The sequence below is a fragment of the Carlito syrichta genome, unplaced genomic scaffold (assembly GCF_000164805.1).
Source record: "Carlito syrichta isolate Samal-C Ts95f unplaced genomic scaffold, Tarsius_syrichta-2.0.1 Scaffold287534, whole genome shotgun sequence".
NCBI classification, from domain to species: Eukaryota; Metazoa; Chordata; class Mammalia; order Primates; family Tarsiidae; genus Carlito; species Carlito syrichta.
In genome coordinates this window covers 128,774-134,484 of record NW_007231630.1, presented here as the reverse complement: position 1 = coordinate 134,484, position 5,711 = coordinate 128,774, and the positions used below count along the sequence as shown (strand labels likewise).

The window sequence follows — 5,711 nt, the reverse complement described above, 5'->3', positions numbered from 1 at the left end:
AGGGGTTTGGCTGCAGCTGGGACTGCTTGTGTGTGGGGAAGAGCAACTGGGCCTGCAGGTTGTGCGGGGGAGGAGCAGTGTTTGGTGAGGCCTGGGGTAGTCTGCGGCCCTGAGTTGTGTTCCCAGTCTGCTCTGTGTCCGATCCGGGGTTTCTCGTTCTGCTCACCATTTCCTCAGGTCTGTTTCAAGAGTCCTCAGGCTTGCAGGGAAAGTGGCTAGGCCTGAGGAGAGGGCAGCCATGGGAGCGGAGCAGTGGGGACACCAAGACCAACAGGGACACCTGTACACTTGTAGACATGGCTCTGGTTGTGCTTTCAGGTGCACCTCAAAGCAGGAGCTCTGACCACCCTCTCATCTGACAACTGACTGCTGCTGCCACCTTCAGCCTTTGTCCCCTGCCCAGGCCTGTCACCGTGCCGCCTCTCAGCAGGTAAGAAAGTGACTTATCCTGTCTAAGAGCAGGTGGGTTCTCTCTGAACAGGTGTCTTTGCTGGGAGTGTGTGTGTTCTCAGGGTCCTAGATGGTGGCCAGGTCCTCACAGCATCTTTTCTTCTAGCAGTGTGTTCAGGACATTGTCCTGTCCCCTTCTCCCACCCTCCATAGCAGTTGCAGGACCTCTATAAACCTATTTTACCACCTCACGTTCTTCCCCATGTGCATGGATGTGCCCCTCCTAGGGGAGCAGGGAAGAGTACCCAGCCCCAATGGGTGGCTGGGCGTTGGCCGTATGCTTCTCCCATGGAAAAAGAGACGCTATTCAGGTGAGCATCCTTGTTCAGCAACTCCCTATGCAAAGGGAGGCCAACTGGTCAATCCCCTCACCCTTCAGTCTAAGCTGCTTGGTCCCTTCAGGCTCAGGAGTGTGCAATCACCAGCAACAGCTGTCTCCAAGGCACTGTCCAGGGAGACAGGCTGCAGCACTCTGCTGATGGATAAGTCCTGTGTAGGAGGATGACTTAAAAAGCACAATGCTATCCACTCTTCCAGAAATGCTAAATATCTTGCCCGAGTCAAGTCAGACCAGCAGCACTGACGATGGAACCTTGCACTGGTCCCCACTCATGACTTCGCATTTACTGAATTGTGTGGCACAAGCTGCAGCCCGTCAGACACCCATGGCGCAGCCTGTGTGTGTGAGTTCATGCCTGTGTGCCCGGAAGGAAAGCCTGCCTCATCACATGGTGCCAGAGGACACTCCTGAGCAAGTCATTCCTCTTCCCTTTTGTTTCATCTTCTAGAAAACCGAGAGCCAAGTCAGTGTCCACGGGTAGCCAGTGTGTATGTTTAGCTTCGGTGCAGCTCCACGCTTACTTCTGTTTTTCTTCTTGGGCCAAGGTGGGGTATGCAGGCACACAACATCTACAGAGAAAGACCTACATCAGTTCACATGGAAGCATGGCATCTGGAGAGTCTTGAAAAGGCAGAGGTGTTATTCAGGTGAACCTAAAAGCTACCTGGCCAGGGGGAAGGAAGACCTCAGAATCCTTCTCACAGGGTCACAGCTTTCAAAGATTTGGTTGTCTTAAGTGCGAGTTGGCAAAAGCCAGTTCCTTCTCCCCCACCAGTGATTTCCTGAGTTTTTTGCCCAACATAGGGGAGTGAGCCCTCCCTGCCATCTCACTCCCCAGCTGGGCAAGGTTTAGGATCACTCCGGGATGAGTCTGTCCTAGGAGAGCAAAACAGACCAAGTGTGTGAGATGAAATCCTATCCCTGCCCCTAAAGGCCTCACTAGGCCAAGGAGGGTGACAGACCAGGAGCAGCATCAGAGAAATGCTTCCTTCCACTCTTTCTAAAGAGCTCTGAGAAAGTAAGCTGCTTAACCTTCTGGATATGTTTCCTCATCTGGAAAATAAGGGCATGGGAACTGAATCTCCACATCCCCCTGCAGTACCAATGTTCAGTATTCAGAACCTCGCTACTCAAAGTGTGGGCCATGGTTCAGCAACAGCTGGGAGCTTGTTAGAAATGCAGAATCTCGGCCCCTACCCCAGAGCTGCTTGATCAAAATCTGCATTTTACCAAGATCTTTGGGTGATGCATGTGCCCATTAAAATGTACAAAAGACTGATGTAGGGTGCCCCTAAGCTATGTGGAACACCTTGCAAGGCAATCTGGCAGGCACAAAGGGAAGATGGAGTAGAAGTGGCTTCCTGCAGCTGCGGTGCTCCACCTTCTGCACAGGCCAGAACCAGCATGGACCTTGCAAAGTCCAGATGCCCCAGTGTAGGGGGACACAGGGCTGGGAGAAACCACAGCAGCCCCCTGGAGAGAGGGAACATGAACATACACATATGAAATAGCATATGGCTCACAGAGGGCAACAAGAGCGACTGTCCTAGGAATGGAATCGGGGCGAGCTGACGGCAGCAGAGCAGAGGAGAGACAGAGGAGCAGGCTTTTCAATCCCCTGTCCCAAGAAGGGAGCTTCCCGTCCGTACATCAGAATCTCGTGGTTTCGCTACTGCGTGGCCTCTTAAGGGGAATCTGTCGTTCCCTCTCCTCTCTACCTCCTCCTCAAGCAAGAATGCAGACTGGGAGAGAGCGGACCTTCTGCGTTGTTGTGGTTTGTTTCAAGATGGCCAGGTGGAAAAGGCACAATTATGTTTTTATATGCTGAGAAGAAGGAACCCAGAGACCTGGTCATCACAGGCCAGAGGGATGAGTGGTAGGGCAGAGTCCTCAGGGAGCGGACAGGTCCACCTACTGGTAAAGTCAGCGTTGGATGAGAAGGTTCTTTCAGTTCCAAGCCACAGGCCAACAAATGTGGTCTGAGCAGTGAGGAGTAGCTCCTCCAGCGTCCACCCAGCTCAAGGATCTGGGTCGGTTTCTCTGTGGGTCTCCGACTCTTTCCTTGGTTGACTCTCCATTGGTCAGTGAGGCTCTTACAGCTCCAGACATGACTCCGTGGGCCGTCACACAGGGGCTTCTCCCCTCATGCCTTGACCCGGGAGAACAACCTTCCCTCCAAGTCTCCTGCAGACTTCCCCTGTGTTTTGTTGATTAGGACAAGGTCACATGCTCTGGTCCTACTACAGAGGAGGTGAGAAAGAGTGCGGCATCGTTAAGCCCTAGAGAGGAAGGTGGACCCTGCTGGCAGGGACGGCAGGAGGTGGGCCGTCACCCAGCTCTGATGCCGAGGAGGGGCTGCTGCAGGGGGTGCAGGTGAGAATGAAGGCAGGTGCAAGGCCACGGTGGGGGGGCTGGGAGAGTTAAGGAGGTTCTGCCTGAGTAGCCTTTCTCTACAGACCGAGGGGCTGAGGTCCTCTCTAAGGATAAAGGGGGATGGTGACGAGGAAGTGACAAAGACTGAAATAAGAGGACGAAGAGAGGGCGGGATGACTTGGGACAAGGGCTCATATTGCTGGGTGGCTTTGAGGATCCCCGTGAGGCTGGACTGTGGATGTCTGATGGCCAGAGCATTGGGTGGGGGTTCTCTCCAGCAGCTCTGAGAAGTCCTTCCACGTGAGCAGAGACGACCAGGAGTTGGATCCAGATGGAGTCGGGTTTTGGGGACAGAGGAAAGGGTGAGGCAGGCAGACAGCTCTTGGGGAAGAGTCATGGCAGCGTCAGGGCGTGTTGTTGAGGCCGAACATGGTAGTGCCTGAAGCTAGGAGACAAGGGAGAGTCAGACGAGGGGTCAGGGCAAGGCTGGAGTCCAAGAGCACAGCTCCAACTGTGGACCCAGTCCCTGGGCCCCAGCTGCAGGCAGGCACGTGGAGGGGCCGAGGGAGGGGACATGGCAGGGATGAAAGTCCAGGAGAGGAGGGCACTCCCCTCCAGCTGTGGGATTCCCCCAGAGGGTGGAGCCCCCTGAGGATATTTTGTCTCCCAGACACAAAAAGGAAAGCACAGATCAGGGGGAAACTTGTCACATATTAAGCATTCAGCCAGAGTTCTGTGGAGAGGAGCAGGGTGTGTGTTGAAAACGAACCCTTCTTCCTGAGTGGAGGAAGGAGAAAAACTGAGTGGGGTCAGGGTGTTCCAGTAGGGTAGGCCAGTGCTGACAGGCCACACTTGGGTTCTACTGGTGACAGATCATTAGGTCATGGTCCCATGCCTCCATGCATACACACGGATGCGCACATGCACAGCCACCCACACACTCCCTCACTGACACACACTCACCCCCTTCACCCTCACACACTCATACTCACCCCCACCCTCACACACTCACGCTCAGCCCCACACTCAGCCCCACACTCACACACACAATGCAGAGCCCTCTCCTGCTCCCTCGCCCTGCTGAGTGTCCTCTTGGCTTCCCTCCTGCTGTTCCTGGGCTCTGCTTCCTTCTCCTCGGCCACACCTGCTTCCCTTGACCTCCCCATCCCCTAAAAGCCCACAGTCAGTGTCAAGGGACCAGAAGGAGAGGATGGATTCTGGAATGAGGAGGGCAGAAACAGGATATGCAGGCAATGACTTGAGGGTTCTTGTTTAGTTGCATCAGGCTGGGAAGGACTGGGAACTAGTCTGCATCTCTTCCCTCGCTTTGGGTGGACATGCAACAACACAGACACACAGCAGCAGCACACAGGACACAGAGACATGGCCACGCTCACACAGACCAGCCACAGGCACATGGCACACACAGGAGCACACCCACAGATACCCCAACACTCACACAGAAGTACGGGCACAGCTCTGCATACTGGGGGTTAGTGGATGTTCCCTGGATTTCACAGCTCCCGGTTGCTCATGATGCTCCTTTCCTTGTTGTTTGGTGAACGTTCCCAACCAAGATGGGAATATACACCTCTTCAACTCTGATTCAGGTGGCTGATCTGATAACAAGAATATTTTATTTTTTAAAAATTGCCTTTGGACAAATGAAGTTGCCATCATGCTACATCTGGGCCAGAGAATGAGTTCATATGTGAACAAACCCACAGAGAGCATGCTGCCTGCACACCAAGATACTGACTGAATAACAAAGTTTTTAAACTTCCAATTTTTTTAAATATATAAAGCAGGATTTATTGAGAGGACAGAAAAACTCCCAGTGGGAGGGGACCCGAGGGGATTGCCTCAAACGGTTCTTTCTAAAACAAGTATAACGTTAATACTTAAACCAGGTAAAGGTAACATAAAAATACTTTATTAATATATGAAGAATATTATTTAATTCTAATATTGTTTAAGAATATTGATGCAAAAATTCTCAAAATGGTACCTTACAGAATTTGGTAATATATAACAAAAGTAAATATGCATTTGACCCAATAATTCTACTTTTTAAGAAATTTACTGGCCAGGCTCGGTGGCTCAGCCTATAATCCCAGCGCTTTGGGAGGCTGAGGTGAGTGAAATGCCTGAGCCCACGGGTTCGAGAACCCACCTTGTCAACTTGGCAAGACCTCATCTCTGCAATAAATCAAAAATTAGCCGGGCATGGTAGCACACGCCTGTAGTTCCAGCTACTTGGAAGGCTGAGACGGAAGGATCGCCAGAGCCCAGCAGGTCAAGGCTGCAGTGGCCAGGAGTGGCCACTGCACTCCAGTCTGAGTGACAGAGTGAGACTCCAACTCAAAAAAAAAAAAAAAAAAAGAAGCTGGGCTCGGTGGCTCAGCCTGTAGTCCCATGCCTTTTGGAGGCTGAGGTGAGTGGATTGCCTGAGCCTGCGGGTTCGAGACCCGCCTGGGCAGCAAGACCTCATGTCTACAATAAATTCAAAAAATCAGCCGGGCATGGTAGCACATGCCTGTAATTCCGG

At 52.5% G+C, this 5,711-nt stretch overlaps 1 protein-coding gene across 2 annotated transcripts in view; it reads left to right on the top strand.

The window, feature by feature from the left end:
• Nucleotides 1–313: 313 nt before the first annotated feature.
• GNG4 (G protein subunit gamma 4) overlaps nt 314–5,711 on the top strand; it is a 36,137-nt gene continuing 30,739 nt past the window's right edge. Inside the window, exon 1 of one of the 2 annotated variants that reach the window (XM_008052830.1) lies at nt 314–430. The gene's annotated coding sequence lies outside the window, so the exon portion shown is untranslated. Of the gene's footprint in view, nt 431–3,132; nt 3,164–5,711 lie in introns of those variants that run through there. The other variant, XM_021709872.1, reaches the window with a different exon arrangement.